General features: G+C 41.4%; 1 protein-coding gene and 2 non-coding genes across 3 annotated transcripts in view; 1 reads left to right on the top strand and 2 right to left on the bottom strand.

Moving 5' to 3' along the window:
* Window positions 1-22,811, bottom strand: part of LOC145442888 (ribosome maturation protein SBDS-like) — a 397,416-nt gene that overhangs the window by 245,702 nt on the left and 128,903 nt on the right. The window lies entirely within an intron of this gene.
* Window positions 415-487, top strand: Trnar-ccu (transfer RNA arginine (anticodon CCU)). The gene has a single exon. It is a non-coding gene; the product is annotated as a tRNA-Arg (tRNA).
* Trnar-ccu (transfer RNA arginine (anticodon CCU)) lies at window positions 17,805-17,877 on the bottom strand. Its single transcript has one exon. It is a non-coding gene; the product is annotated as a tRNA-Arg (tRNA).

Genomic DNA, 22,811 nt, shown 5'->3' with positions numbered 1-22,811 from the left:
TACCTTGAGTGCATGATGTGCATATGCCGCTCGACAAGGAAGTGCAGATATAGCCTTTACGGCTTCCTAAGTCATGCACCACCCCTCCATGCTATCCCAGTAATGCACAAGCGCCAAGCCAGTGTTACTAATCGCCAGTGTTACTAATCGTGTCTTTGGTCTGACCCTGCCGGGGATCGAACCCACGACCCACCGATCAAGAAGCCGGACGCTTCACCATTACGTTATCTTGTCGGCTATATTGTGCATGCATAACCCGTATAACACTGCAAAGCTCACATATAGATTCAACTATATAAGCTCAAATAACTTCAATTGCGTTGATGACTGTTGTATGCAAGTGATAATGATCACTTACCCACCGTCAATACAGTAGGGTGTTGTTTGTAGCAGAGGAAAGCTCTTGCGCTATGTGCCCATGTGGCCCAATGGATAAGGCATCGGCCTCCTAAGCCGAGGATTGTGGGTTCGAATCCCACCATGGGTTGATTTTTGCATCAATGATGTCAGCGGGTCTTGTTGGATTGGATTTTCCTTATCGCGTATGATTTCGTACTCTACGTTTAAGTGATTAGTTGGTCAAAATATTTTGTTTGATTTGGCTATGGAACCATAGGTCCCCCACCCTATAAATATTGTAATTGAATTGAAAATAGTCCACTCGAGGATGGTATTGATTCAAAAAATATGTGCAATTATTTACCCTGATACAAGCCCTACACTTCACATCAAAAATTATTGCGGGCTTGTTAGTCTGAAAGCTGATATAGACAAATGTATATGTCGATTAAAATTTACTTTACACCCACTAAAACGTAAATCATTTTTCACAGACCCCGTAACTCACGCAGATCGAAGTGTTTTGTTTGTGAGGAAAGATTCTGCCTGCATGCCACTGTAGACAAAGTCGTGTACTGTAATCATGGGATTATCACAGAGAATTTTTCAAGTATTCTCGGCAGGGATGTCTAGACTAGATATTTAGATATCCCTGATTTTCGGTACCACATCTCCCTTACATATAACTTAACAGTATGGCATCCAGGGTTGTAACCAAGTCACAAGGCTCCGAGTCACAAGTCAATCTCACTTTTATAGTTTTGACTCGAGTCAAGTCGAGTCATTTTCAATTCACCACCGAGTCAAGTCCAAGTCATGGAGTAGAGTGTCGAGTCCGAGTCATAGTGTTTTGACTCGAGTCCGAGTCATAGTCATTATATTCACTGCTCAGTTCCGTGTTAATGTCACGTGAAACCCACTTTTTACAACTCTGCTCGGTGATATCGAATGCTTCTCGTTCATAATATACTAATTTTTCTCACTTTTAACAGTTTCTGGTATCATTTTCAACTACCAGTACTGATAGACGAAAAAATAGTAGTGTAATAACTTTACTATTCTTCGAAATTACAATGAAATGCATTTCTTGGTAGATACGGTCTCAAGTCATATGACTTGGTTCGAGTCATGCGAAATGACTCGAGTACAAGTCGAGTCAATACACAAATTGACTTGAGTCGAGTCGAGTCAATTTTCATTTTTGAGAAAATGACTCGAGTCAAGTCGAGTCACCCAATAATTGCGACTCGAGTCTGACTCGAGTCGAGTCATGACTAGAGTCATTACAATCCTGGTCGAATCGTGTTCTCCGTGACTCTCGAAGTATTTAGCGTCGTATCAATCGCTGTAACGCGATTTTGATTTCGATAAATGCAAGTGATTGCACTGAAGACTGCACATATCTACAAAAAAAATCTGGTAGATTTACAAAGAAGCAAAGGAGCTCAGCCAAAATTATTTCGTGTATGAACATATATAATAGTGTATTTTTTGAAAATTTATTCAATTTCATATAATTTTTTTAGTGCTACATGCTATTTCATGTTACCAAATGTCTTCGTTATTAGGTACCGTTTCCTCAAGACGAAATAGGCCTACGCGTGATTTAGAGACATGGGCATTTTGAAGTCGGCCATTACCGCGCCATGAAGAACCAAGACATATCAGGTATAAGCCCTGAACGATCGGCATCGTGAAAATCATGACCAAAAAGGACTATCGTAATGCTGACCGAAAACGTCGATATTCAAACTAAGGATGGTGTGAACGTGAGGTTCACGTTCACGTTCTGTGTGTGTGAACCTCGGGAATTTAGAGGTTCACGCTCACAAACGAACCTTGGCGGGTTCTGACAGTGTTGGGATGACTCGAGTCACATTTTTCGTATGACTTGACTTGAGTCACTTTGCTGAAATGACTTGACATGACTTGACCCGGGGCATCAGAAATGTGGATTGACTCGTGACTCGAAGCAAAATTCACGAGTCAATCTCAAGTCATCAAGTAATCGGTCTCGATAAAAATCACTGTGTCTTGCATGGTCGGATTGTTCACGAAACGCTGGTGTAACCCATGAGAGCGACCAATCATTCAATAATCGTGCGTTTCACTGAGCTTCCATTGTTCTCTCACAAATAAATTGACCGCAAACGATGTGATCGAAGCTTACAGCTTACGTTGACGTAGATTAGTAGTAAAGTAATGTAATAGCAAAATGTCTATTTCTGTTCTCTGTTCTTACCTTAACCAAACCTCTTGTTTTAATGAATTGAATTTGAATATAGTTTATATATTCCTCAGTCATTGGCGAAGGCTCGAATTGTATCATATCAATTTGTAAAAGGGTCGTGTATTGCATCTTATCAATTCGTTTCTCTTTTTGGCTGGTAAATATAAACTGAGGCTATGCAATTACTTACGTAGTTGAGCAGTTCCACGTATATGTGATCGATGCCTTCTTGCGTGCATATTCAACTATATATTCTATCATCGGTGCAGAAACAATGACCACTCAATCTGTATTTCAGACAGCTAGCAAAAGACAACGACGTAATCATGCCTCATACTTCGAAAAGGCAACTTGACTTGAATTGTGACTTGACTCGTGACTTTACTTGACTTGACTCGACTTGACTCGAGTCACCTCTAGAAATCGAGTGACTTGACTTGACTCGAGTCACCTTCGAAAATCGATTGCCTTGACTTGACTCGAGTCAAAATGTGCAATGACTCGAAATGACTCGTGACTCGAAGGTAGTGACTTGATCCCAACACTGGGTTCTGTACTGTGAACTCTTTCATATATTACAATTTTCAAGTCATTATAACATCTTTGGTTGAAAATCTTTGCATTTTAACTTCGGACCACTCTATGCATGCCGCTGTCAGCATAACAATTATCAACACTAAATAAGCATGGACCTTGCCAATCTCAAAAACAATTTCTTACGTTGTTACAAAAGTTTGCTCGAAACATTCAACTTCCCGTTCGTGAATATTTTGTGACTATCTGATGTGAGCTTGAACCACCATCACACGACAGCAAGAACCCAATACACTAAACACGTCGGTAGTCAGCGTATGATGCTTATTCAACCAATCAATGAAATTGATCATGAGAAATCGTTGTCTAATGTAAAAAAATTAGCAGGCGTACGGGATCCATCTTGATTTGATGTTTATCGTATCATAAAAACCAAATCCGTGCGATTGGGATGCTCGGTGTGGGCTACTGTATAATATTTTAAGGGGTAATGTCGGGTAGCAAGTATACAAACCCGAGTTACACTCTGCTTAATATCAATGTACCAATAGTCAGTCGCCGAATATATTACCCGGTCTGGCCAAGACCGTTTAGACCAGTGATTCCCAACCGCGGCCCTGAGGGCCGCATGCGGCCCCCGGCTAGCCTTCTTGCGGCCCCCACCAAAGATATTGAGAAATCTATTTATGAAAAAAAATTATAGTTATAAAATACTCTTGCTTGGCTTGGAGTCTGGAGTTTTCAATTAGGATTGCAGGAAAGTTGTGAGTAGACTGCTAAGATTACGTCACTGCTGTTTCAATGCAATGTGCCCTAACTTTCCAGTTGAACGGCCAGTACCTATAGATATAGGTATAGATATAGGTTAGGGTTGTTCAGAATTGACCGACTTTCAAAAAGTCCAGGTTTTCAGTCCGATTCCCATGCCTTATACCTTAAAAACATATTCTGGCTACTTTTTTTGTAACTCGTCCCCTGCATCCGTGTGCACATTGAGCTGGAAGAATAGCAGCTGAAAATAGGGGATTCCCCTAAAATCTGATTGTCACGATTTTACCTAGCCTAGTTACAGTGACATATAACATGGATTTATGCGGCTGTTGCGGTTTGGAGTGCTACAAAACCCCACTATATAAGGCATTCCTAGTTCAGGATATCATTTCCATGTCCCACACAGCCTTAGAACTGCTCAAAACTACCTAAAACTGATAGTAATTTTGTTGGATCACATATCCTACACCCCTCAAACCCACCCGGCACTGTTCATCAATTTCCTGGATCCCCATGTGCAAGAATACAACTGTAAATGTAACATCCACTCACAGCCACATAATAAACATCACAGGAAACGAAAAAATAAGGCAAAGAAAGAGATCAACTTGGCAAAATAATACATAAATCAGGTGGATGAAATGGTTGATTTCGAGAAATCTGCATATCTGTTCCGGTGATCTTCCACAGCTTGTAGGAGGCTCATTCGCTGTTTTTTGTCATCCGTTATGAAAGCAGCATAGTCGGTATTCAATTTTACCATACGCTCTGCTGCATCATTAACTACTTCCACAGTATTCACAAATTCTTGAGCAGTCACGAAATCCGGATCAGTATGCCATTCCGAAACTGGAAGACTCAACCAATAATGTTCCACCTGTATAGCATCAAATAGAAACCACGATTCTGGCCCAATCAAATCGACCATACTCATTGTCTCAGAGACAGAGTCAGAGATCAGACTGAGAGGCATAGGCTACCTCTGCGAAATTTTTCAGGGATTGGCATTTTCAGCAATTTAGCAGCCATCGCTTCCTTCAGTTTGTCAGGAATCTTTGGATTAGCCGAGAACGTGGTAAATACCACCATTTCCTCAGTTAGATACCAATGATGTTTTCGCAATTTCTTGAATGCCACATCAGCAACAGTGAGATCGTATAATGAAAAGTTTTTCATGTCATGAAGGAATTTGAGATCATTCCAAGGTGCGTCTCATGCAATACCAGTTTTCAACCAAGCTGGAACATAAAACAAAGCAGTGAATGTATTGATTCGTTCCAACTTTTCAATGAAGTCTTCAGAATAGTCCATTTGCTCACTCCACATGAACATTTTTTGACAGTACAGGACTTGACTCATCCATCTAGCGCTATGAGTAGCACCAGGCTTGCGAAAACGATGATCAACATATTTGTCATCCAAAATCGCCGAGTGGCCTGTTGCACATTCTCTGTAGTCATCTCTTATCAAGACTTCTTTCTGCTTTCCATCATTGGGTTTCATCAGTGGAATTATTTCTTGCTTTGCTTCATCAGCTTTCATCGCCAACCAGCTGCCTTCAATAAACTTCAGCGTTTTATAGCTTCTTGATTTATCAATATGTTTCCACTTCTTCTTGAAGGTATTAAAATCCGTGTTTTCAGGGCCTGTGGTTGTCGATCCAAACAAACACTTCCAAACCTCTCGAATGACCAGTTCATAAATATGATGGCGACAGGCATTGTAGAAAACTTTCCTGTTAATTTTGTTTTTACCAGTGTTTGAGGATGTTGTGTCAAACACAAGAGCTCCAACAGATTTTGTCAAATTCCAAAGTTCCAGCAGTTCAAATGATGCATCAGCCTGTGCTTTTCCTGTAGCACTTTAATGATGCAGCAGAGCGTATGGTAAAATTGAATACCGACTATGCTGCGTTCATAACGGATGACAAGAAACAGCGAGTGAGCCTCCTACAAGCTGTGGAAGATCACCGGAACAGATATGCAGATTTCTCGAAATCAACCATTTCATCCACCTGATTTATGTAATATTTTGCCAAGTTGATCTCTTTCTTTGCCTTATTTTTTCGTTTCCTGTGATGTTTATTATGTGGCTGTGAGTGCATGTTACATTTACAGTTGTATTCTTGCACATGGGGATCCAGGAAATTGATGAACAGTGCCGGGTAGGTTTGAGGGGTGTAGGATATGTGATCGAACAAAATTACTATCAGTTTAAGGTAGTTTTGAGCAGTTCTAAGGCAGTGTGGGACATGGAAATTATATCCTGAACTAGGAATGCCTTATATAGTGGGGTTTTGTAGCACTCCAAACCGCAACAGCCGCATAAATCCATGTTATATGTCACTTTAACTAGGCTTGGTAAAATCGTGACCCTCAGATTTTAGGGGAATCCCCTATTTTCAGCTGCTATTCTTCCAGCTCAATGTGCACGCGGATGCAGGGGACGAGTTACAAAAAAAGTAGCCAGAATATGTTTTTAAGGTATAAGGCATGGGAATCGGACTGAAAACCTGAACTTTTTGAAAGTCGGTCAATTCTGAACAACCCTAAGGTATTGACAGGACCGTAACTGCCGCACCCCAAGCCCCCAATTGGGGGGAGCGAGCTCGAAGGGGTCCCAAAATTATTTAGTGAATTAGCATAAATTATAAAGTATTTTATGAAATTTGATGCAACTTTTTCAAAGATTTTTCGCGCTGCGCGCGATTTTAAGTTTCCAAGTACCTTAATTGTTGGGTACTCTTCGACCAAGATAAAATACGCAAGATTTGTAGAAGTGGGCATATCGGCGTTGGTCATTACCGCGCCACGACGCACGAAGACATATAAAGTTTTAGGCCATGTAACATGCGACTCCAAGAAGTGTGCCAGAACAACCGGCAGCGAGAAAACCTTGGCCCAAAAGGACTGCCCTTACGCTGACCGAAAACTTCGTTATGTATATTCAAAATACATATAGGTATAATTGACCATAGGCGCCTAAATGACTGCCGCCGAATGTTCCTGTCTTGGAAATCTGAACGTCACGAGACAAACAGGCTACCATCCCGCAGGGAAGAATTATATGCCAGTGAAGAACCACCAATTTGAAATCGCGTGCATCTTTTAGTTTAGTACGTTTGGGCGATTCTATATTTTTTTGATATAGCAGACTGGAGGTCACGAAATAACAAATAACATCATGTAACGAAGTCGTACCAACGGGTCCGCCCGTCCGAATATGTTTAATTATTATTTACGGGCCCTACAGTTTCCAAGACACCTCACTCAGCTCTACCGGTAAATCTGATTACGTGAGCAGAGAGGACAAGTAATTCATAGCAATATATATGCAATTCCCGATCTTATTGACCTATTTTATTTTGAATTATCGAAAATTTTCGCGCTCCACGCTGGCTCACTAAACGGGGATCCTGATTTCGTGGCAGAAGCGAACAACGACACGGGGGTTCGGTTTATCACCCTATGGGAACTCAAGACCTACTTGTTTTGGGGGGCCTGACGAAGTGATGTTTCGTTCCTGCCAACGGGTATACGCCCGAAGACGTTTAATTATTATTGAGTGGTTCTACCTTTTGAAACACAACTCACTTGGCTCAACCGGTCAATCTGATTACGTGAGCAGAGAGAGGATAAAAATTGATACCAATATATATGCAATTCCCGATTATATTGACCGATTCAATCATGAATATAAATTTTTTGCGCGTCGCGCGATTAGTCGAGAGAAGCTTCCTAAAACGGACACCCGATTTAGATGATAAATAGCGGTAAACAGCCATCTAGCCTGAGGGGGTCTGGGGCTTCGAAGTTCGGTTTATCACGCTATGGGGGGCCCAAGAGTAACGTTTTTTTGGAGGGGGGCTGACGAAGTGCTGTTACGGCCCTGGGTATTGATAACTAATTTACGGATAGATGTGCAACAAGTGACTCACGATTGAATACGCCGAGATGCGTACTGCTTAGCCGGCAAAAGGCAGCATAATTGGTAGTCCTATAGCTCGGGAACCAAGCGTCCGAATAATTTGATATGTCGGTGTTTATCGAAAGCAAGTGACGCACTGATTCCAAAGATACGAATTGAAATCTCGCCATGGCAATACAACTACTCCGAAATAGCCAGCAAAGGTTAATTGTTCTGAACAGCGGGAGCGCGGCAACACAATGGCCAATGGCGTCAAGCGAATAATCGGAACAATGCCAATTTTTATATTTTAGTGACTATTTTGGGTTCATTTCATTGCCCTGGTATTCGTGCGGCCCCGGCCGTACTCAGAAATTCTAAATTTGGCCCTGCCACCGAAAAAGGTTGGGAACCACTGGTTTAGACGTAAGCTTACATTTCCTTGCAAGTTCTCGTCGAAGTTGTTTGCAAGTGACGGAATATATTGATTTTATGGGATTGCTATAACATTTGATTGTTCCAGTTGATACATTTGGTTACGTTTAACATCTTACCGTTTCGCATTATTATATCAGTTCACTGAAATGTAGGGTTGGAGTTGGCAATATCACGCGACGTGACGTCATATGTTCACGTTAGCGTTCACACGAACCTGAACCTTTCGGGGGTTCGCACCATCCCTAATATACAGCATGTTTAATTGTCCAATGTCAATAGGCACCTAAATGGCTGGTGCCGATTGCTCCAGTCCTGGCAATCTGAACCCCACAAGACAAATGCCTTTCCGCAGAGATAACTTATTTGCCAGTGAAAAATACCAATTTGAAATCGTGTGTGACTTTTAGTTTCGTACGTTAGGGCGATTTCAGTATCTTTTGACATAACAGACAGAAGGCCATAATATAACATCATGTAACGAAGACAATATACCAACGGGCCCGCGCGAATATGACGACGTGCTGTTTTGGACCTGTTCATAGGGATACGAATCTTTCTTTACCCCGGTCTCCATCGTGACAGGCAGGGATACCATAGTTGCTATACAGGCAGGAAAAGGTTCGTCATCGTGAGTTGATTTATGAAACGTCACAAACCGATGTTTTCAATACCAATCTTCCAAGGTTTCTGAGACCAATATTCCGTTTGAACTCTTGCTACTCCCTCACAAATCCCGCGCGTTGAAATTTGAAATCATCAAAACTAAATTATATTGAAGCAGACGACGTTATCTAAGATTATCTAAGGCATTTGCGCATGTGCGCAGCTTAGAGGGAACACTGTATTTGACATATAGCAGACAAGAGGTCACGAAATAACATCATGTAACGAAGACAATATACCAACGGTCCCGCCCGAATTTGAAGACGTGCTGTTTCGGCCCTGTTCATAAGAATACGAATCTTTTCCTACCCCGGTCTCCTGCGTGACAGGCCGGGATACTATAGTTGCTATACAGACGAGGAAAGGTCCGTGATCGTGAGTGTATTTATGACACGTCACAAACAGATGTTTTCAATACCAATCTTCTGAGGTTTCCGAGACCAATATTCCGTTTGAACTGTTGTTATTCCCTCACAAATCCCGCGCGTTAGAATTTGAAATCATCAAAAGCAGACGACGTTATCTAAGGTAATTAGGACGTAGCCGTCCAGACATTACTTATCTCAAGTCACTCTATTGTTGTCTCGCGGACAATTGCAAAGATATGAGATCTATCGCTGAAGCTTCAGTTCTTGACCAACAATTACTGCTGTTTTATCATATCGAATGTGCTGGCTTTCGAATTGAGACGGGCGAACACGCAATCAACATAATTTCCCAGACAACGTCTACAGATAAGAAAAGAAAAAAATTAAAATAGGCCGAAGTTAAACAAAGAAGCCATGCATGATCTGGGTAAGATAATATAAGGTATTAAATGCTTTGCATCATCAGCGGTTGATCACATTTGTTCCTGGTTATTCGCCGATGCAGCAACAATTCTGAAATAGAACGAGAATGGCCGAAGTTGTCGAAATGGATGTGGTACTTGGGCATCAGGCTCAAGTCATAAGGTCAAATGGCGAAGGATCGAGACACACGCATGACTGGAAGGTGTATGTAAAACCGATCCAGGGACTGTCCTTGCGGAAATTTGTGAAGAAAGTCGTTTTCCATCTGGATGAAAACTATCGCCAACGCAAAAGAGTGATTAGAAAGGCTCCGTACGAAGTCAACGAGTCCGGAAACAAGAGCTTCGTAATCAAGATCGATATATATTTCAGGAAATGCGAAGCTCCGAAATTCGTTACCTTCGAGTACGACCTCTTTCTGAGCGCAGGGCGGCCGCTTCTCACGACCTCTCGCATTGACAGACTAACGTTCGTCAATCCCGATGAACCTTTCAAAAAAAGATTACTGGAAGCTGGTGGTGTATTGAAACATTCCGATTCCGCAATTTTGAAGAGGCCCAATACAGCCCTAGAAAAGCAGTTCCTTTCGCCGCAGAAGGTCAAGAAGAAGAAAACAGCCCCAAACGTCGGTGAAAAGGAGGGCGTCCCATCTACTTCGAATGGATCGCGAAAGAGAAACAGATCGGAGTTGGACTCCATTCGGGCGAAGAAAAGATCGCTCTCGGCTGAACGAAACAATAACATACGACTACAGAACGAAAGGAACAGTTTTGTCGAGAGCAGTCAAAAGAAGAATATCACGGGCCGGCACACCGCAGTCAATGGAGGGGCGAATGTCGCCGAAGAGAAGGCAACTGCATCGCTGGGCGACATTTCCGTAGATTCCTTGGACTGCGAATCGATACTTGATTCCATTTTAGGAGGTTTTGTTGGTGTTATGCCGCTTAGCCCTTTGAAGATGTGAACAAGGACTCTAGTGATATGCATAGCCTTAAAATGATTTTGGCCTAGGGTGATAAAGGATCAGTACCGCCGCACATATTTCACGAAGTAGACGGTGACTAAATTTTTAGCGTCGCTGATTTTCTCCGCGTTCTCCTTCGTTGTAAGTACGTTATATACGCCATTTTAGTGTGTCCTGATGATTCTGTTTGATCTAATAATTATCTGTTTCAATAAACTTCCTAACGAATCCGATTTATTGCACGATGACGGGTCAAGGATGAAGTTGTGTAGTTTCGATTTCGCAATATCAGAATCTAGCACAGAAGAAGACGCGACGGAGTACGTATATAAGAAATAGATTTGAAAGCGGAGGGATGCATCTAATGAAAGGCGGGCAAATTTTGAAGAGCCGAAGACTATACGAATATGCATATGCATATATTCATTCAAAGTTAAAAGCTTAACTATAAATTATGAAGTTGGAATGAAATGGAATATAAACTTGACACTTATATAGCTCATAGTGACATGATACAACGTTAGTAAAATATAAAACCCATGGTGGGACTCGAATCCACAATGCCCGGCTTAGGAAGCCGATGCCTAATCCATTAGGCTACATGGGCAACTCGCTCGTCGTCGCTACAGCCAGAATTAATACATATGATGGTACTATTTAACAATTCCATTTATGCCTTCATGATCCATATCGTAACTACAACAGCTACTGTTCTGCGCCGCATGCAGTCTTTGCGACCGAAAGTTCTGTTTCGGTTTATACCTTCACTAGCGGCTAGCACGTGATGATTAGGGACGAGCAAAATTATTATTCTTTTTAGAAGCGACTACTAGAATCTTTTTGCGCAGACCGAGTGAATAGGTTTTGCATCGAAGCGCATTTCATATGTGCTTGATTTAGTTGAGAAGGTGCACTCAAGACTCTTCAACATCAGGTAGGCTACTCCGTATCATAGCTAGGGCACCAAAGAGGCCTAGTTGTTCGTCCAAGTCGCTGCTGGAAAGATTCGGTGTCCTAAACAAGAAATATCCGTAAACTAGAAATTGCCAAAAAATCGAAAGGGGCCCCAAATTATTTTGGGAATGAACATATATTATAGTGTACTTTTTGAAAATTAATTCAGCTTTATATAATTTTCTTTATGGCTACGCGTTATCACATGCTACCAAATGTCTTCGTTATTGGGTACGGTTTCCTCAAGAAAAAATAGGCCACACGTGATTTATAGACATGGATATTTTGGAATCTGCCATTACCGAACCACGAATCACCAAGACATATGAAGTCTAAGGCCTTATAACATGCGACTCCGAGAAGTGTACCAGAGTGATCGGCATCGTGAAAATCATGACCAAAAAGGACTATCCTAATGCTGACCGAAAACGTCGATATATCAGTGGTTCCCAAACGGTGGGGGATTCCCCACTGGTGGGGAATTCAATCGTTTCTGGTGGGGAATAGACGCATTTGTTCAAAATTATACAGAGGACAGTCTACATATTCTCGGAGACACATGCGCAATTACCGTTACCAGTTAACTGCTCTGGAATGTATGTATCGAAAATTATATTGCGTGTTGTTTACAAAACCTCATTTTTAACTCTGGATGGCCAATCATGGCGTCACAAACGCATCCAGCACGACTAGTTTGACGTGAAATAACGCTTTCGCGAAATTTTGAGCGTTACTGGTATCGGTTCACAATACGTTTTATGTTGCAGTTATACGCGATTGTCTTGCGTACTGGTGTGGCTGTGTGTCTTGTGTAGTCAAACCAGCAAATAGCTGCTCTATGTTGACAAAAGTGCGGGGTAGTGGCCAGTGGGGAACAGGACAGTAACTGCCGCACCCCAAACCCCCCGCGATTTAATATTGCCGAATATCTGATTATTGGGTACCCTTCCCCCACGAAAATACGTAGGATTTATAGAAATGGAGACTTCGGTGTCGGCCATTACTGCGCCACGACGCACCAAGGTATATGAAGTTGTAGGGCCATGGAACATGCAACTCCTAGAAGTGTGCCAGAACGATCAGCGGCGAGAAGACCTTGACCGAGAAGTAATGCCCTTGTGGTGACCCAAAACTTCGATATATATATAATATATGTTTGATTGGCTAAATGGCTGGCACCGAATGTTCCTGTCCTGGCGATCTGAACCCCGCCGGACAAATTCCATCCCGCAGGGAAAAATTATTTGCCAGTAAAGCAATACCAATTTGAAATCGTGTGTGCATTTTAGTTTTGGCGATTTCCATATCTTTTGACATAGCAGATATAGGAGGTCACAAAATAGCATAATGTAGCGAAGTCAATATTCCAACGGGTCCGTCCGAAGATGTTCAATTCTAATTTCGGGTCCTACCTTTTCCAACACACCTCCCTCAGCTCTACGCCGGCAAATCTGATTACGTGAGCAGAGAGGAGAAAAAAGATTGATAGCAAAATATATGCAATTCCCGATCATATTGGCCGATTCAAACACGAATTATATAAAATTTTCGCGCTTCGCGCGTATAGTCCAAATAAGGCGGCGCACTAAACAGTAGACCCAATGTGGCTGATAAGTTGCAGGAAAAAAGCGTACAGGCTCAGCGGGGCTGACAAGGTTCTGGGGGCCTAAGACCAACGTTTTTTTGGGGGGGCTGAAAAAGTGCTGTTACGGTCCTGGTGGGGAATGAAGGCTCGGAGTAAATCTGAAGTGGGGAATGAAGACAAAAGGGTTGGGAACCACTGCGATATATGAACTAGGGATGGTGTGAACGTGAGGTTTACGTTGGCGTTCTGTGTGTGAATCATGGGAATTTAGAGGTTCACTTTCACAAACGAACTTCGGCAGGTTCTGTATTATAAACTGTTTCATATATTACAATTTTCACGTCATTATAACATCTTTGGTTGAAAGTCTTTGCATTTCAATTTCGAACCACTCTATGCATGGCGCTGTCAGCATAAAAATTATCAACACTAAAGTAGTATGCACCTTGCCAAGCTCAAAAAGAATTTCTTGCTTTTTTACAAAAGTTTGCTCGACATATTCAACTTACCGTTCATGAATATTTTCTGACTCTCTGCTGTGAGCTTGAACTGCAATCACACGACAGCAAGAACCAAATACACTACACCAGGGGTGCGCAAACTACGGCCCGCGGGAGTCTAAAGAAACTCATTAAAAACTTTGATTAAATGCGTACTAAAAATCGAATTAATGCAGGGACTTGATTAAACCTTTTCTTAGTATATATCATCATGATAATTCTAAGGCAGTGGTTCTCAAACTGGGGGGCGCGAAGCTGAGCTCAACTGAAAATAATTATCGCGCACTTCGCGATTTTTATCCACTTCATAGTTATTGCTCTGTATTTAGTGTGAATTTCATATTTAAAAATATCTCATCCACAGTTGTAACCTTCCATGCCATTAATCTAACCGTTATAGTTTTGCTAGCTATGGTGTTATGATATGCTTGATTGAGCATAGCGATGGGTTCCGTATTGTTTTGGATGACAGACAAGCGTGTGGTCTGCTGAGAGTACACTTGGAGGTCGGCTTGTAAAGGTAACTGTCTAAGTAGTCAGTCTTACAGCTTGAAGCTCGGTGATAATACTACACTAGCTAAGGGGGAAGCGAAATCTTTCACCGTCATATGGGGGGGGGGGGCATGTCTTAAAAAGTTTGAGAACCACTGTTCTAAGATGATTAGGCCTACTTCCTATATTATTTTTAGGTTTAATTTCTGGCACGGCAGCCCGATCTCAAATCCCACGCTGTTTAAACATCACAGAAATCCTAAACGACATTGATATATTTCGGATCACGACTGTGATGTCAGATTGGGCACTCCAGTTTTAATTATTTCAGTAAAACGATTCGCACGTGCCTTATGTAAATTCGTTCTCTGTATAAGTAAAATTAGGGTATTTATATTTCATCTACACATAGTGGAATTAGTAAATCTATGAAAAGATCGCTGCTCACAGATTTAAATTTCAATCCTGTTCTAAGATCGGGACTGCCGACTTTCATCTCTATAGTTTTGTCAAATTGGTTATTGAGTTCGACCAGCCTATGAAATCTCGTCACTGTTTCTGGTGCGTGTACGATATCAACAAAGCAATGTCTGGTTCGCTTTAAATAAGCATATTATTATTAATAAGCATATATTATCTCCTTGTCCTCACTATATAATCAAATACCAATATTGTAATATTTTAATCCAAATTTCATATAGTGCGGCCCGCGAATAGATTCAGATGTTGAATGCGGCGTGCGAGCTCAAAAGTTTACCCCCCTCTGCACTACACGTACGACCGTACGTAGTCAGCGAATAATGCTTATTCAACCAATCAATGAAATTGATATACATAATACATTATTCATTAGCCGGCAGACGTCATCCCTCTTGATTTGATGTTTATTGTGTAATAAAAACCAAATCCGTGCGATTGAGGTGTTTGGTGTTGGCTACTGTATAATTTGTTTAGGAGGTAATGTCGGTAGCAAGTATGCAAACCAGAGTTACTCTCTGCTTAATATCAATGTACCAATAGTCAGACGCCGAATATATTACCCGGTCTGGTCAAGACCGTTGAGACGTAAGCTTATATTTCCTTGCAGGTCCTCGTCGAAGTTGTTGGCAAGCGACGGAATATATTGACTTTATGAGATTATTACTGCATTTGATTGTTCCAGTTGATACATTTGGTGACGTTTAACATTTTACCCTTTCACATTATTATATCAGTTCACTGAAATGTAGGGTTGGAGTTAGCAATATTACGTGACGTGACGTCATAGGTTCATGTTTGCGTTCACACGAACCTGTACCTTTCAGGGGTTCGCACCATCCCTAATATACATAATGTTTAATTGTCCAATGTCAATAGGCACCTAAATGTCTACTGCCGAATGATCCTGTCCTGACAATCTGAACCCCACAAGACAAATGCCATTCCGCAGAGATTACTTATTTGCCAGTGAAAAATACCAGTTTGAAACAGTGTGAGTCTTTTAGTTTAGTACGTTTTGGCGATTTCAGTATCTTTTGACATAGCAGACAGAAGGTCACGAAATAACACCATGTAACGAAGACAATATACCAACGGGCCCGCCCGAATATGACGAAGTGCTGTTTCGACCCTGTTCATAAGAACACGAATCTTTTCCTACCCCGGTCTCCCGCGTGACAGGCAGGGATACTATAGTTGCTATACAGACGAGGAAAGGTCTGTCATCGTGAGTTGATTTATGACCCGTCACAAATAGATGTTTTCAATACCAATCTTCTGAGGTTTCCGAGACCAATATTCCGTTTGAACTGTTGTTACTCCCTCACAAATCCCGCGCGTTGGAATTTGAAATCATCAAAACTAAATTATATTGAAGCAGACGACGTTATCTAAGGTTATTAAGACGTAGCCGTCCAGACATTACTTATCTCAAGTCACTCTATTGTTGTCTCGCGGACAATTGCAAAGATATGAGATCTATCGCTGAAGCTTCAGTTCTTGACCAACAATTAGGCTACTGCTATTTTATCATATCGAATGTGCTGGCTTTCGAATTGAGACGGGCGAACATGCAATCAACATAAATCCCCAGACAACGTCTTCAGATAAGGAAAGAAAAAAATTAAAATAGGCCCAAGTTAAACAAAGAAGCCATGACGTGGGTACGATAATATATGGTATTAAATGCTTTGCATCATCAGCGGTTGATCACATTTGTTCCTGGTTATTCGCCATCGCAGCAACAATTCTGAAATAGAACGAGAATGGCCGAAGTTGTCGAAATGGATGTGGTACTGGGGCATCAGGCTCAACTTATAAGGTCAAATGGCGAAGGATCGAGACACACGCATGACTGGAAGGTGTATGTAAAACCGATACAGGGACTGTCCTTGCGAAAATTTGTGAAGAAAGTCGTTTTCCATCTGGATGAAAACTATCGCCAACGCAAAACAGTGATTAGAAAGGCTCCGTACGAAGTCAACGAGTCCGGAAACAAGAGCTTCGTAATCAAGATCGATATATATTTCAGGGAATGCGAAGCTCTGAAATCCGTTACCTTCGAGTACGACCTATTTCTGAGCGCAGGGCGGTCGCTTCTCAAGACCTCTCGCACTGACAGACTAACGTTCGTCAATCCCGATGAACCTTTCAAAAAAAGATTACTGGAAGCTGGCGGTGTATTGAAACATTCCGATTCGGCAATTTCGAAGAGGCCCAATACAGCCCTAGAAAAGCAGTTCCTTTCGCCGCAGAAGGTCAAGAGGAAGAAAACAGCCCCAAAAGTCGATGAAAAGGAGAGCGTTACACCTACTTCGAATGGGTCGCGAAAGGGAAACGGATCGGAGTTGGACTCCATTCGGGCGAGGAGAAGATCGCTCTCGGCTGAACGAAACAATAAAATACGACTACAGAACGAAAGGCACAGTTTTGTCGAGAGCAGTCCAAAGAAGAATATCACGGGTCGGCACACCGCAGTCAATGGAGGGACGAATGTCGCCGAAGAGAAGGCAACTGCATCGCTGGGCGACATTTCCGTAGATTCCTTGGACTGCGAATCGATACTTGATTCCATTTTAGGAGGTTTTGTTGGTGTTATGCCGATTAACCCTTTGAAGATGTGAACAAGGACTCTACAGCGATATGTATATAGCCTTGAAAAGAGTTTGGCCTAGGGTTTATAACGGACCAGTACCGCCGCACATATTTCACCAAGTAGACGGTGACCACATTTTTAGCGTCGCTGATTTTCTCCACGTTCCTCTTCGTTGTTAGTACGTTATATACGCCATTTTAATGTGTCCTGATGATTCTGTTTGATCTAGTAATAGTCTGTTTCAATAAACTTCCTAACGAATCCGATTTATTGCACGATGACGGGTCAAGGATAGAGTTGTGTATTTCCGATTTCGCAATATCAGAATCTAGCACACAAAAAGACGCGACAGTGTACGTATATAAGAAAGAGATTTGAAAGAGGAAGGATGCATCTAACGAAAGGCGGGCAAATTTTGAAGAGCTGAAGACTATACGAATATGCATATGCATATATTCATTAGTTAGGAGCTTAAATATAAATTATGAAGTTGGAAAGAAATGAAACATAAACTTGACACTTCTATAGCTCATAGTGACATGATACAACTTTAGTAAAATATACAACCCATGGTGGGACTCGAACCCACAATCCCCGGCTTAGGAGGCCGATGCCTTATCCATTAGGCTACATGGGCGACTTGCTCGTTGTCGCTACAGCCAGAATCATTACATATGATGGTACTCATTAACAATTCCATTTATGCCTTCATGATCCATATCGTAACTACAACAGCTACTGTTCTGCGCCGCATGCAGTCTTTGCGACCGAAAGTTCTGTTTCGGTTTATACCTTCACTAGCGCCTAGCACGTGATGATTAGGGATGAGCAAAATTAATATTTTATTTAGAAGCGACTACTAGAATCTTTTTGATCAGACCGAGTGAATAGGTTTTGCATCGAAGCGCATTTCATGTGCGCTTGATTTAGTTGAGAAGGTGTACTCAAGACTCTTCAACATCAGATAGGCTATACTCCGTATCATAGCTAGGGCACCAAAGAGGCCTAGTTTTTCGTCCAACAAGTCGCTGCTGAAAAGATTCGATGTCCTAAACAAGAAATATGCGTAAACTAGAAATTGTTAAAAAATCGAAATGGGCCCCAAATTATTTTGGGAATGAACATATATTATAGTGTACTTTTTGAAAAATTATTCAGCTTTATATAATTTTTTTTATTGCTACGCGCTATTTCATGCTACCAAATGTCTTCGTTATTGGGTACGGTTTCCTCAAGAAAAAATAGGCCTACACTAGATTTATAGACATGGATGTTTTGGAGTCTGCCATTTCCGAACCACGAATCACCAAGACATATGAAGTCTAAGGCCTGATAACATGCGACTCCGAGAAGTGTACCATAATGATCGGCATCGTGAAAATCATGACCAAAAAGAACTATCCTAATGCTGACCGAAAACGTCGATATATGAACTAGGGATGGTGTGAACGTGAGGTTTTTACGTTGGAGTTCTGTGTGTGAATCATGGGAATTTAGAGGTTCACTGACACAAACGAACTTCGTCAGGTTCTGTATTATAAACTGTTTCATATATTACAGTTTTTACGTCATTATAACATCTTTGGTTGAAAGTCTTTGCATTTCAACTTCGGACCACTCTATTCATGGCGCTGTCAGCATAAAAATTATCAACACTAAAGTAGTATGCACCTTGCCAACCTCAAAAAGAATTTCTTGATTTTTTACAAAAGTTTGCTCGACATATTCAACTTACCGTTCATGAATATTTTGTGACTCTCTGCTGTGAGCTTGAACCGCAGTCACACGACAGCAAGAACCAAATACACTACTCCAGGGGTGCGTAAACTACGGCCTGCGAAAGTCTAAAGAAACTCCATGTAAACTTTGATAAAATGCGTACTAAAAATCGAATTAATGCCGGGACTTGATTAAACCTTTTCTAGTATCATCATGATACTTCTAAGGCAATGCTTCTCAAACAGGGGGGCGCGAAGCTGAGGTCAACTGAAAAAAATTATCGCGCACTGCGCGATTTCCATCCACTTTATAGTTATTGCTCTGTATTTAGTGTGAATTTCATATTTAAAAATATCTCATCCACAGTCGTAACTCTCCATGCCATTATTCTATTCGTTATAGTTTTGCTAGCTAAGGGGGAAGCAAAATCTTTCACCGTCATATGAAGGAGGGGGGCATGTATTAAAAAGTTTGAGAACCACTGTTCTAAGATGAATAGGCCTACTTCCTATATTATTTTTATGTTTAATTTCTGGCGCGGCAGCCCGATCTCAAAGCCAACGCTGCTTAAACATCACAGAAATCCTAAACTACGTTGACATATTTCGGATCACGACTGTGATTTCAGATTGGGCACTCCAGTTTTAATTATTTCAGTAAAACGATTCGAACGTGCCTTATGTAAATTCGTTCTCTGTATAAGTAGAATTAGGGTATACATATTTTATCTGCACATAGTGAAATTAGTAAATCTATGAATAGATCGCTGCTCACAGATTTAAATTTCAATCCTGTTCTAAGATCGGGACAGCCGACTTTCATCTCCATAGTTTTGACAAATTGGTTATTGAGTTCGACCAGCCTATGAAATCTCGTCACTGTTTCTGGCGCGTGTAGGATATCAACAAAGTAATGTCTTGTTCGCGTTAAATCAGCATATATATTATCTCCTTGTCCTCACTATATAATCAAATACCAATATTGCGTTTTGGATTATAATCCAAATTTCATATAGTGCGGCCCGCGAATGGATTCAGATGTTGAATGCGACCCGCGAGCTCAAAAGTTTACCCACCTCTGCACTACACGTGCGACCGTACGTAGTCAGCGAATAATGCTTATTCAACCAATCAATGAAATTGATATACATCAGTGGTTCTTAACCTTGCCTCCAGCGCCCCCAAGGGGCGCTGGCGATTTTGAAGGGGGCGGAAACGCTCGGGGGGCGATATGGGGGGCGCTGGGATCAGGGGGGCGATACGGGGGCTCTGAAGAGAAATGGCTTCGCAGTAGATGATGTAGTAGTAGGACATATCCCTAATGAGTATTCATAGCAAATTAACATTCCACAAAATATGCCAATTCCTGAAATCTTTGGTCGCGCTACGCGACGATGTTTGATACATATATTTACATAAATGTAGTGGGTGAATATAATTCATGTAAATGAATTGCGCGTACTTGTAGATCGCAAATTTATCGTTAAAACACTGCCGCCACGCTTGCTAGGGTTATTTTCAATAAAATGTTTCGAACTAGGTACCATATCCTGCAGCGCACAGCGTGCGGAAATCGAAGAAGGAGGCACCGTATATCACTTTTGAGAGTGATAGCCCCTTGTACATAAAATTTGTTTCGAAGCTTTGTGCACGAAATGAATAAATAAATATGCTTGTATTTGAGAGCTAAAAAATTAAATCGTCAGGATATTTCTTCATCGTATCATAAAGAATGATACCATCTAGTGTTGTGGTCCACAACCTCACATGAACGTTATATAATATGAATTGCTTTGTTTGGAATACATTCATGTTTGAATTAATAACTGGGTACAGTACTAAATTCAATGTGATCAGATATATGCATCCCATTCTCTTTCTCAGTTGACTTTTTAGTCACACAAAGCACTAAAACAAAATCCAATACCATTACCTTCACTCTATTGCTGTTCGCAGATGTGAATTCGGGGTGGTTTGAACCACAGGGTATGAGACCGTACCCGATTGTTGCTATAAAAACCTTGATTTGATCTTAAATATCCCACATACAATTATCATATGGTTTATTATAGTCGAGTGGTCCTCGAGCGTGAAATACTTCCAATACTTAAGTCCCGAGAAGACCGACTGGACTTCGACCTCTTACCAGGACCGAAACTGCCGCAACCCAAACCCTCAATTTTGAGCTCGAAGGGTGCCCTAAATTATTTCGGTGAATGAACATAAATTACACATCAGGTTTTGACGACTCCCCCACGAAGAAATACGCTTAATTATAGAAAATAGAAATAGGCATTTCGTCGTCGGCCATTACCACGCCAAGTACCGGCCAATATGAAACTCCGAGAAGTGTGCCAAAAGATCGTCAGCGAGAAAACCTTAGCCGAAGAGGATTGGCCATATGTTGACCGTAAACTTCGATGTATATAAGTCTAATTGTGCATAGCAGCTATGCCATAGCTGCTTAAATCACTCGTTCCGTATTATCATGCCGTCGCAATCTGCACCCCACAGGACAAATAACATCCATTAGACAAAAATTATTTGGCAGTGAAGAAATACCAATTTTGAATCGTGTGATTACTTTAGTATTTTAATTCGTTTATGCGTTTCAATATCTTTCGATCATATAGCGGACCAGAGGTGACAAAATAACATCATTTATCGAAGTAATGGTACCAACGGGCACGCCCGAATATGTTTAATTATTAATTACATTGGCTTAAATTTCCAACACAACAGCTCGCTAAGCGCTATGCTGTAAATCTGATTATGTAGGTCGAGAGGATAAAAGTTTACAGCGACATATATATGCAATTACAATCTATTCATTCTTGCATTGTAGAGAATTTGTCGCCTAGGGCGACCAGGCCACACAAACTTTGCTGACCATCGAAATCGCGCGAAACCCCCAGAAGTTTTGTTCATTACGCTATGGGTGCGCAAGAGTATCGTTTTTAGGGGGGCTGAAAAAGTGCTGTTACGGCTCTCCCTCCAACGCATTGTCTTTATTACAGTCCCTACAATATGGTGGTGGGGGGCGCTGAAGTACGATAATTTTTGAAAGGGGGGCGCTGGAGGAAAAAAGGTTAAGAACCACTGATATACATAATACATTAATAATTAGCCGGCAGACGGGATCCCTCTTGATTTGATGTTTATTGTGTCATAAAAACCAAATCCGTGCGATTGAGGTGTTGGGTGTTGGCTACTGTATTAAGTTGAAGGCAGAATTTTATGTTCTCTTCATCTTATTCTCATATGACACTACTTGAAACATGCGCTAATCGTTATTTCATAATTCTTAACTCAACATTGCGACCTGCCGCCATGGTCATGGGCTTATATTTGGGTCATGGTCATGGGGGATAATTTCAAGTTGAAGACTGAATTTCGTCAATAACATTGGTAATCGCATTACATTATTATCAATTTTTGTTCCTCTCTCTCTCTCTGCCCCCGATGGTCAGATTTACCTGTAGAGCTGGGGGCACGTAATTCATAATTATAACGTCTGTTATCGTGTTATCATTACTTTAGTGTATGTTGTTAATTCGTGATTTCCGGTATGTTATGTGATCAAAAGATATTGTTGCATCCCTAACGTAGCAGACTAAAAGAAAAACTTTCGTGAGACGCACACACAAATTGTCATGTCTTTAAGGCTTTGTGGGTGTCCGGGTGGCATTTGCATTGTGGGCTCGGATTGGAAGGACTGGACTATTAGTCACGCCCACCCAGTGCGGCTATTGACAATGGACATATACCCCAAGTTTCGACCAAGGTCTTTCGTTAGTAGCACACTTCGTGAAGTCGGGTGTTGGTCGAAATTGCATATGTCTTTTGGTATGTC

Source organism: Botryllus schlosseri, chromosome 7 (assembly GCF_051294905.1).
Source record: "Botryllus schlosseri isolate E-star chromosome 7, Bs_hap1, whole genome shotgun sequence".
NCBI classification, from domain to species: Eukaryota; Metazoa; Chordata; class Ascidiacea; order Stolidobranchia; family Styelidae; genus Botryllus; species Botryllus schlosseri.
The sequence above is the reverse complement of the archived record's forward strand: the minus strand, read 5'-3'. Positions and strand labels throughout refer to the sequence as shown.